This window comes from Heliangelus exortis, chromosome 17 (genome assembly GCF_036169615.1).
Source record: "Heliangelus exortis chromosome 17, bHelExo1.hap1, whole genome shotgun sequence".
Taxonomy (NCBI): domain Eukaryota; kingdom Metazoa; phylum Chordata; class Aves; order Apodiformes; family Trochilidae; genus Heliangelus; species Heliangelus exortis.
This window is the reverse complement of record NC_092438.1, coordinates 15,495,601-15,507,112: the sequence shown is the minus strand read 5'-3', so window position 1 is coordinate 15,507,112 and position 11,512 is coordinate 15,495,601. Positions and strand designations below refer to the sequence as shown.

The 11,512-nt window shown below is 47.2% G+C and overlaps 1 long non-coding RNA gene across 1 annotated transcript; it reads right to left on the bottom strand.

Annotated features, from left to right (window-relative positions):
* Positions 1-3,910: 3,910 nt before the first annotated feature.
* On the bottom strand, positions 3,911-11,307 carry LOC139804281 (uncharacterized). The gene is made up of 3 exons (XR_011729317.1): positions 11,118-11,307; positions 6,587-6,707; positions 3,911-4,282 (listed from the first exon to the last, which is right to left on the bottom strand). It is a non-coding gene; the product is annotated as an uncharacterized lncRNA (long non-coding RNA).
* Between the last annotated feature and the right edge of the window lie 205 nt (positions 11,308-11,512).

Here is an 11,512-nt window from a genome sequence, read left to right as displayed (position 1 = left end):
CAGCTCCTCCTCCTCTCTTCCAAACACTTACTTCACTCTGCCCTAGGAGCTGCCCTTGGCACCGTCCCAGAGGCTCCCAGATTCCTGCCTGGCTCTGCTCTCAGCCGTTCCTCAAGCTCAGAGGCTGCTTCTGGGCACTCACCTGCACATATTTTATCCCATTCTCTGTTCTTCCTGCCTTTTGGTGCCTTCAGAGATGTCCAGAGAGGAGACAGAGTGGGCAGTGCTGCTGAGCAATGATCCCTGCCCAGCTATGGGGCTCTGGGTCTGTCTTTAAGGCAACTGCTCTGCACAGCTCATCCTCCAGACACTGAATCCCTCTCCTTGCTGGGCCTCTCCCAGAGCTGCCTTGGAAAAGTTTTAGCCACCAGCAGCTACACCAGCAAAGCCCATATTGTTCTCCACAACACCTGATCCTCCAGCTCTGACATCCTACCCCAGGCTCCCATAGGAATCTTCCTCCTCGGGGCACAAAGCCTAAGGAAGGTGAATCAACTCCCAGGGCTGTAAAATATTCTCTTGCACCGTGGTGCTTCAGCAATGCAGATGAAATACAAGCCAGAACCTGTGCAGGTATTGGAATCTGAGTGAAATTAATACACAGAGATTTGCTCAGTACAAGAAATGTCACGTGGCTCCTGCTGATGGAGTCATAAGTGTAATTAACCTCAGACATTATTTTGAAATGTTTATAAACCAGGCAATGAAGATGTCTTAGCTTGAAGTGTCCTTATGAGACACTAGTTGAAAGTCAGGCTGGGTTTTCAAAGCTGCTGGCAAAGTTGATTTTAAACAGCATGATGGCTCCTGATACAACAAGGGTTTGAGTTTCTTGTTGGCTAAATGTGATCACCCTGAGGATCGCTGCCTCCTCCCCATCCCTGGGCACACCTTATTCCCCTCCCTTCCACGAGCATTATGGAGCCAAAACCAGCTCTACAAAAACATCTTTAAATGGCTGCATGATCTCTAGTTCTGGCACTTGGGTAAGAGGCAGAGCAGATCCTGCCATTCAGGAGTGCCTTACCTAGCAGCTGGAATGCATCCATGGGAATTTTGGCAAGGAAGTTTATCCATTTCCCAGAGATCCAAAGTGGCACTGACCAGGATGAGGGGATGAAAGATGGAGCTGAGACTGGCACCTCTTCCTCCTGACGTCTCTCTCTGGGCTCCCTGTGCAGTGCTCTGGGGGTGCTGCCTCCTGAAACACATCCCATTAAGCTTGCAGAGGAGGGAATGCAGCACCTGGGGGAAATAAAGAAGGAGGGGATCAGCTCTGCTGACAGCCACTTTCCCAGAGCTACCTTGAGCAGTGATCTCTGGGGTTCCCAACAGCTCAGTTTTTTCCTGTGAAGGTAAAAATATTCACTGCAAAGGTCTTGGGCAAGTTGCTCTTTGCTTCCCCTTAGTGCTGTACCTTGCAAGGTGACAGGCTTAGGATGTGGCTCCCAAGGGTGTAATTTTAAACTAAGGGGAGCAATATCTAAATTTTTCCATTAGCTTAAGAAAATAATTTTTTAAAAAGATAGTGATGAATTTTTTTCCAGCTTCCCAGGTGTGGCCCTGGAACATTTCAAAGTACAAGAACTCCAAGGTGTCTACCAGCTGAACGCTCACATTTGATACCCTGGATGTTTGTAAACTCCAGCATCCTTGGGTTCCTTATTCCTGCCCCAGTGTTATCTGGAAGTCCTTTGGAAGTACAGCCCATGTCATGACAGCCTCATTGATGTGGCTGCTCTGTACAGAACGTGTCAGAAAAAAAGACTCTCTGGGCTTCCCTTCCCTGAGAAAACAATGTGGATGAACCACACACCACATTGCCAAACACCAACTCTGCAAGGAAACTTTCCCTCTGGGGGGCAGTGGGTTAATTGGCCTGAAAATCATTCTGTTTCACTAATCAGTCCCTGCAGAGGGGTTCTGTTTGTTTTAAAAGGCTTAAAAATCCTCTACCCACATTTCTGGAGATTTATTTCAGAGGATGATTTTTGATTTTGCTCTCTGGTATTTATTTTAAGTATTTTACTTTTTTTTTCTTTTTTATAGCAAACATAGACTCTGCTAAGATGTGTCTCCTAGGAATTCCATTGATTCTGCAGGTCTATTCCCAGTGTACGCCCTTATTTCAGAGAATTCCCTGTGTTTGTGGAACCCCATTGTCAAGCCTCATAGACACCCCAAGTCCTTACAAACAGTATTTAAGGTCCTGAGTGTGGGACTTGGAAACTGGGGAACACTGAGATATTGACCCAGTAACAACCACATAACCTGGGGAAAGATGGGCTGCCTTTGAGGGGCACCTAACCTCATGGGAGCCTGAACTGGAAGGGAATCAGAGAAGAAAAATCATCTGCTCTCTCACAAGGTCTCTGTGCTCACATTGTCCTCTCTCACCTGTCCAGCAGGGAGCTGGAGCAAATGACTGCATTGTCTGGCTGTGCTGCTAGTGCCAGGCACAAAGCATCCATTAGGAGAGAACATCAGGAGAGAGGGAAGAACAGAGCTTTGGTGTTGCTGTCCACTTCAATCAGTCTGAAGCCTCAGCACTGAACAGCTGAGGACACAGAAAACTGCTCGGGTGCTGTGGGAGGGGGTGGAAGTCACAAAGCAGCAGAGTCTTTCAGATTGAAAGAGTATCATGTCTGAACTGTCAGTTCTCCTGCTCCTGTGGCATGCTGCTATTTCTGTTCCCTTCCCTTGGAGTGAAAATAAGCAGGTTACTTGGGTGTGTTACCCAGTCCCTCCGTCTGCTGGAAGGAGGAATACAGAGATAACCATAAACGTTGAGATGCTGGAGCAGAAACCCTTATTACTTGAAGGAGCCCATTTCCCTCCTGGCAAGGGAAGGCAAATGCTGTAATGTTCACCTTTGTCTCAGCAGTGCCAGACCCTTCTGGAACCAGGCCAGCTCTGCCCAGAGTAATTCATCTCTGAGAGGAGGAAGTGTTCCCATGGCCAGGGGAGCAGTGCTGCTGCCACGGCTCCTGCCCACGCACCGAGTGGCTTTGTCCTTCCTAGAGAGCTGTGCACACTCCTGTGTGCAGGGGGTGGCATCCTCAGGGAACCACGGGAGAAGGAACCAGTGCTGAGACTAATTGGATGCTAGATGTAATTGTTATTCTAGAAAGAAGTACTTCAAAGGGAAGCCGTCAGCTTAAAAAATCATAAACCTGAGAAGATCTTACCTCTTCTTATTACAGATAACACCCAAGGATCTTAGAATTGAAAGGCTGGAAGCACAAACGTTTGTATTTTTTTCAGAGGGGCTGCTGTGTGTCTCTGACAGCTCTTTGTTGATTGCTAAGTAGTTCATCCCCTTGTTTACTCTGTGCTCTTGACAGCACTTTCTTGCAGCTTTGCCCCAGAAAGGTTCCTGAAATGGTGAGCTTCTCCACCAAGTGCAGAGAGGAAAACAGTTTGGGCTTTGCTGATGTAAAGCAAATGTCTTTTGGGCTTTGCTGATGTCCCTGCTGTGCCCAGAAGTGCATCTGCTGCTGATGCCCCAGGAGCATTTGCCCCAGCCCCACGCTGGCTGCAGCTGAACCATCAGCTCCAGCTCGATGAGAGGAGAAACAAAACCTCTGCCCACAACTCCAGGGCACAGCCCAAAAAATGGAGGAGTTATTTAGCATTGCAGAAGAGGATTAATGGGGTGTGATTAGAGCAAGGGAAATAGGAACTGTATTTATCTGGGAAAAACAAGACAGGATACAGCAGGAGAACACACACGAGAGCAACAACTGCACACTGAGAGGTGAATGGAATTAAATGTTTACAAGGACTGTGCCATTCACACTGAGGATCTGTTCACACAGACTGATGTCAGGGTTAGGCATCAGGGAGGCAGCAGAGGCACCAGGGACACCACAGGGACACCAGGCAGGGACCAGCTAGCACGGCACGTTGCCCACATTACTCACCAGAGCTATCAGAGCTCAGATGCAGTGCTGAGCTCAGAACTGCTACCAAAGCAAGTTTACTGGTTTCCTTAGCACAGCGTGGCATTGAAAGGCTTCTCTTTTGTGCAAAGGAAGCAAAGCACAACTCCAGCTGGTTCGTACCTTTGCTGCAACACAGCACTTTGCCCTGCTTAATGTTTCAGAGATGCAGGGAGCTGTGGCTGGTCCAGCAGAGTCAGGCAGGCTCCAGTCACCAGGAGATCTTGGCCAATAAACTTAACAAGCAGATTAACACAAGGTGGGTGCTCTGAACCCTGAAGGACTATCCCAGGCAACAGGAGGCAAGTGGTTTGGCAGAGGTTATGATAACCATGGCCGATCTGATGGGAAAAGATCAAAACACAACAGATTCTTATTTTATATCTACTCCCTCAGATGCCAGCCCTCTTAAGCAGTTCCTCCTTGCCACAGACAAGTAACTGGAAGCTCAAGAGGCACTCAGGCATTGTTGTATGGTTTGGGATGTTCAGAGAGGCAATTGCTCATCCTCAGCTGTCAAACTGCTGAATGTCTACGTGGAGATCACAAGGCAGCAGTAGTGACCCCATTTCAGGAGTCAGCCAAGGACAGCTGCTGGGTTGTGACAGGAGATACAATTCAATTTAATTTCTTCTAAGCAAAGAACTCCGTTAATCCAGCTGCTTTTATAATCCAAAATGTAATTCTGATCAGCATACATAAGACTTAATGTATTTCATATTTTCCTCATGATAAATCTGCCTGTCCATCAGGCAGCAGCTTTGTGGTAATTATGTGCTGAAAGCAGAGGTTTCCTTGCGTGCAAGAGCTACCTCTAGTGTTCACCAGAAAGTGACTGATGTGTCTGGCTTGCTGGAGGCACTCACTATATTGTGCCTGACAGTTCAGAGATCACGTGTACTTGGCTTTTCCAGGACAGTAACTCTTTGAAATACATTTTATGAGACACAAACACTGCTTTCCTTTTCCACTGCTTCTACATCGTCAGAGCCAATAGATCCTCACGCACCAGGAGATCAGGGACACGTATTCTGAGATTTGCTCCCAACAATCAGCTACACAAAGCTTGCAGAACTACTTGTGCACTTTTCACAGCAAACTATTTATTTTATTTTCTGCAATCTCTTCTGAACCCAGCTGGAGCTGACATAGCCCACAGGAAAGACACCAGAGATGTGACCACCCCTGTGCAGCTACCCAGAGGCAGAGGTCAGGCAGCCCCATGCAGAACAGCCTGGTGTCTCCAAAAGCTGCTCTTAGAAACACACAGGAGTCAGTCTCTTGCTTCAGGACCCACACGAGGGCTGGGAAATGGCAGTAACAGTGTGAGCTGGGCCTCACCCCTCACTGCAGGCATCAGTTAAGGCTTAAACCTTCATGCAGGCAGCCTCTGATGAATTAGTGTGCAATGTGAGCACAGGAGCTTGCCTGAGGATTTCTGATTTTTGTAATGATCACAAAGCATGCGCAGAGCACAGCCCAAAGCCAGCATAAGACAGTGGAAAGAATTCATTGATAATCACCTTGGGAAAATCCTCCTTCAGAGATACCCTACACAGCAGTGACTTGGTGCCTACCAAGCTGTGCTGTCACCCTCCTCCTGGCATCCCTACAGCTGCCTCACGCAGCTGCTGCTGTGGGGTCAATGCCCAAAACTCCTGTGTCAGTAGGGGTTTAAAATGGGATGTGATGGTCTGTAATCATGTAGCATTTTTATCATACTCTTCAGCCAGTCCCTAACAATCCTGGGGTTTTACTACCAGGGATAACAACTGCAGCAATGGGGCACAGCACAGAACATTTCTCAGCTGCCCACCCTCCTGCTCGCCAGTCCCAGCAGCTCAGGCTACAAGGAAGGAGAATGACCCAGTTCCAAACAAGTCTGCTCTCCCGTGAACATCACAGGGATGCTTTACCTGATCACTGCTTGTTTGTAAAGGCTTGGGATCAATCCACAACATCCCAAGATGGAAGCATCCCCCTGTGTTAGTGACATCTCCTGGCACACAGGATGCTGCAGCACAGCCCGTGCTGTACACGTGCCCATCAAGTCAAATCCACAGAAAAGGCCCAGGGAAACTGGAGGCATCTGAGGGAACTGACTGAGGCTTCAGCTTCAAATCAAAGTCAGAGCACAGCAGTAACTGGAAGTCATTCTGAGCTGGCAGCTGTTCAGCAGCTAGTGGGAACTCAGTGAGAACAGTTCCTGAGAGTTAGATGTCCACACTGCCAAAAGCACACCCTGCATAAATTGTTATTTGTCTGCTCAAGAACAAAACGTCTCTCCCAGCCCATCCCTGAGGTGCCATGGACAAGAAACCAGCCCAGCTGGGGTTGGAACACAATGGCAAAGCTCACAGAGGAACGTGCCCTGTTCCTGTGTGGATGGTGCTTGTTCTGCTGCTGCTGAGAGGGGCAGCACCTCCAACCACCCTTATCTGAGCCCACAAAAGCACTGGGGGTGGAAAGGCCTGGAAGGAAAACCATTACATGGCTGGACTCCACCAGAGCTGTTCTGTGCAGCTCAGGGTTGTCCTTCTGAAAGGACATCAGTACCACATCTTGCTGCCACCAGCTGGTTTGTCCTGCTGTCCAATTAATCAATAACCATCTCAATCTATAAAAAGAGTTCTGCATTTCCTTACCAAGCCTGTATGGCTGCTTGGAGCCCAATAAACTGAGCTGTCTTCCTGCTTCATGTTTTATCATCTTGCACTGCTTGCTGATTTCCAAACTGGCCATGGGGTCACGTTTCAGGTTACAGACCTGCAGGAGGGAAGGGAGGAAGAGAGAGGAAAGTCACATGAACACCATTATTTAATCAGAAAAGATAAAACTTTGTCAGGATCGATTCAGGCAAACTGTGAAGCTTTTGTTGCTGTTGTCTAGGTCTGTAATTATCAGCCTAGAAAACACCTGCTTGCCCAGAGATACAAGAACATTCTTTTTTTCCTTGGGGGTTAATTCAGTGCAGCATCTTCTCATCCTCTTAAACATCTTGTATTCAGGCATCATTTTAAGGTCCCTGCTCCCAGCTTTTCAGGGCCAGAAACTCAAGGACTGTGAGTGTCTGCTGCCTTTATCCAGTGCCACATTGGTGTGCAGCAGCTCCCCTCCATCTCTGAATGAACTGGAACAGCCACACATCCCAGCACAGTCAGGATGCTCTGGGCTGAGCATTACTACAGATGTGGCTGCTCCCAGTTCCAGAGCCTCCTTGGACTGTCTCAGCTGAGTCACCTCTGTGCCACATGGACACAGCAAGGCTCAAAAATTTCCATCCCTTCGTTGGGGATAAATAACCCAAATCATTGCACACTCTGGTTTGGAGAAGAAAATGATCAGAGTGGGAATGACACACAAAGCCTGCAGGGTAGGAAAGATGGTTTCATTTTAGGTGCTTTCGTCACAGACCAGGACCTACAGAGTGGGAAGGACCAGGTGAGCCCAAGTCTTTGTGCCTCTGCCCATGGGGAACTTTGTTGTGTCTTTCCACTGCTGTCTCTGCTGGCAGGGCACAAGGGACAAGATCCTTGTCACACAGACAGGGCAGTGCTCCACTCTGTGGGAATACAGACCATGGGGGGACACTGGGCTGCCAGCAAGTTTCATTATCAATGGTCCTGCTTCCTCTCCATTCCTGAATGCCACGTGAGGAAAGCTGGTACAGCAAACAGCCTCTGGGCCAACTGTGTCCCAGCAATGATGTTGCTGTCCCTCTCTGTGACCTGGTTCCAAAGCAATGTTAACCCTAAGAACGTTGCTGCTGGAGCATGAGCCCTCAGCCCTCCTGAATTTACAGCAAATCTCATTGAACAAACACACCCAAAAAAACTTCTCCACTGAGACTGTCAACACAAGGCTAGCATGTTGAGGTACAAACAATCACAAGAGAAGGAAAAAAAATCAGCAGCTGGTGAAATACAGAAGATAAAAAAAAAGGCACAATCTGAAAGATAATAGGAAAGAAGTCATGAGATGGGAGGGCCAAAGCCTTTGCTCTGGCACAGCAGGACACTTCTCAGGGAAGGGCAGAATCCTGCCTCCTCCTCCTCTGCTGCCTGACACAGCTCAGCCCTCCTGGGAAAAACAGCTTCATATCCCAAACAGCTATTTGATAGGATTTGGAGCCTGACAGATAAATACAATGAGAAGATCCTCTCAGGCCATGAATTAAACATTCTCTAGACTCGCACTCATCTTCCTGAGATTGATGATGTGCAACTTACTGAAGTAATTGCTTTAAAGGCCAGCTGTTCTGTACAGTAATAGCAAACATTTGAAACCATTATATTCAGAATAGTTTCATTGCCCTCTTAGTATTTTGGTTGTGTCCTATTATTGCTCAGCTTGTTCTTCATGTAAACAAGAGTCCTTCTATTTCCTAACACTGTACTCAAGGGAACTGTGTTAAGGAGCCTCTGAAACTCTCCAATACCAGCTCCAATTCCCCATTATTGTTCCCTTGCTTCTGGATCATGTCAGGATGATCATACTGAATGGGAACAAGCTACTAGTTTGGAAAACAAATGTGCTTAATAATAATAATAATACAAGTCCAGATATGTTGGGGGCTCTGATTTACAACAGGAAACAGACTTGTTCTAAGCCACTGCTGACAGCAGTACAACTCCTGGTCACCCGTGGTCAAGAGAGGTAAATTTAGACTGGAACAGGCACAGAGAAATAATGTGAGGGTCAGAGAAGAAGCAGAGAATCATCTGAAGAGTTAATACTTAAAGACTTTGGCTTGTTTGACCCAATTAGACACAAAGCTGAGAAGGAATCTGGTTTCTGCTAAACACATCAGGGTACAAAAGGTCAGAGAAGAAAAAAGAATTACTTAAAACTGAAGTACAGGTACTGGCACAAGAACAAATGGATACAGACTACAGATGACTAAGTTGGAGAAGGTAAGATTTCCATCCACCAGAGCAGTGAAGCTCTGTAACAACCATCCAGCTGGAGCAGATGCTGAGGAAAGGGAATACACGATGGGGCTGTCTGGGAGAGAATTAACTGAGCTTAGTGACTTGAGAGGCCCCTTCAGGCTTAGCATCTGAATACTTCCTGTAAAGCAACGCTGTCCTAAAGCACTGCTCAGGATGTTTTCAGATTTGGGGGTGAAAAATATTAGAGAAGGAAAAGCCATTCCTGTGTAACTGGAATTCAGATAGATTGTCAATGTGCTGGCACAGTTCCATCCTCCTGGGATACAAAAACACAAATACCTTTTGAAGTATTATCCCCTCTGCAGGCTGCCCATTCAGCAGTTCATATTTTACAGCTCTTAGAGCACTCAGCCCTGTCTGAACTTCATAATTCTGGGTGTTGTATAGGCAGAGTCTGTAATGCAGTAGTTTACAATCCTAAGGCTGCGTAAGTCACCAGCATATAAATTGTGTTGGATCCTTTATGTGCCTCTACACCAAATCTTCCTTGTTTAAATCATTGATGCAATTACAGAAGACATAAATGCTCCCAAAGCTGGCAACATTTTACTCTCACTTTGCTCAAGGTGTAAGACTGTACACGATGTACATGTAAGAGCTCTTTGGGTTCAAGAAAAAGCACTACATGGTGACTTCATAAGACCCAGCAGAGATGACAGGGCAAGTTTAGCAGCTGAGCCTCAGAGAATTTAAACTGCATTACTTAGTTCAAGGGTATCACTGGAACCTGGTTTCATCTTGAATTTGCCCAGGGAACACACAGCTGGAGCAAAGCTAAGCAAGCTCTGTACTCCCTCCTAGGGACAGAAGATGCTCTTCCACCCTCACCCCAAATGATTACCCATGCAAAGATTACACTCTTCCTGCTTAACTTGAAGGTAAATGTTTCCCCCTTCTTGGAGGACAAGTTCTGGAGGCAGAAGGGGTTACTGAACCCTCCTTTCCTCAGGGACAGACACTCCCCTGGCACAGCAGCTGGACCAGACTCAATCAGAGTTGGATCTGCATCTCTTTCCCTTGAATCTGTGTAAGGATGGATTTGTGGGCCAGGCATGTGGCTGGCTCCAAAATAATGCACAACCTGGTCTTGGAGGGCAGGTGGTGGGCAGCCAGTCCAGCTCTGTGCTCCAGCCCAGGGATCTGAAGGGAAATCTCTGAGCTGGCATCTGAGGGTTTCTCTAACACAGGGAGCTCTCTGTCACTCCCAGCAAAAGCCAGGATGAGGCTCTGCCTCTCCTGATAACATAAACTGATCCTTAACTGAGTTCAAGAGTCAGGGATGCTTCAACTGTAGAATGGGTATCTTCAGTTTTGGGTATATTTTACCCATTCTTAGCCATGACTGGTAAGTTCCTGTTCTCCAGACAAACTGAATACACAATCCTTTATTCCTAAAAGCACAAGAAGCAGGGGCTGATAATGGGAAATTATTTGGTGAAGAGCCCTGACCATTTCTGTTGTGTAGGTAGATCCTTCTCTTCTCTTATACCTCTGCCCTGATGCTTAGTTCCTCATGATCCTTTGAGTTGCACCCTTCCCTCCAGCAATACCTTTGGTTCTCTCCATGCCATTCTCTCCAGCAACACTTCCCATTTTCCCCATCCTTCACCCAGGCTCTGGGTTATCTCCCATCCCACCCACCATCCCAGTTCCTCCCTGCTGGTTCAGGATGCTGAGATGCTGGTGGTGCCTCTGCTCATGTGCCAAACAGCCCACAGCTGAACTCACCTGCTTGCCTCAGCAAGAGCAATTTTTGGATCACCTCTCTCTAACCAGTCATTAATGTTTAGAGATGGTATCTTGGGAGGCTTTTATCCTTCTGTGAAATCTTGTTGCAGTTGGCCAAGGGGTTATGAAGTCACCAGGAGGGGATTCAGAAGCAGACAGAAGACAGATGGGTTCTTGGGGATAATTACAAAATAACCAAGCTAAAAGTACAAAATGACCAAGTGTGAAGAGATCAAAGCAAATTTGTTCTGATGGAAGACAGATCTACGGCTGTTCTGGGAAGAAATTAATTTTAAATTTATCTTCCAGGAGAATATTTCATAGCTTGAGACACTCAGCTCAGCCACCAAGAAAAACAGGGAAGCCTTTCAGGGAATAATGGTCTCTGCCTGCCAAGGCTCGATCTGTATCAACAATGCAGGAGGTAGCAGTACATAAAATAGTTTTTTCCATTGGCATATCTGAGCCTTTAGTCTTTTCTTTTACAAAAACCTACCATAAAATCCATTTTGGACTGTGCTGACACCACACTGAGCCCTCCAGAGGAAGGGGTCCAGTGCTCAGGCTACTTTAGAAGGCTCTGGTCCCAGTAAATCTTTCAGCTGCTTCACAGCATTTGGCCTCTGAGGACACAGCAGGAGAGCAGTGCTGGAGGTAAGGCAGGTACAGGGAGCTGCTAAACCAGCAGGATCCTGAAAAGAAATAACAGAGACGGAACAGATTATAATGAACAGTGCTGGGAACATCCCAGCTTTCCTTTGGCCAGACCCACTCCTGTTTGCAGCAGGCACATCCCCCTTTACTCCTTGCTTTCTCTCCTCTTTGTAATGTACTCACTAAAGGTCTCTGCAGAGCATCTACAGTGGTCACTGAGACAGCAGCTCTTGTGAC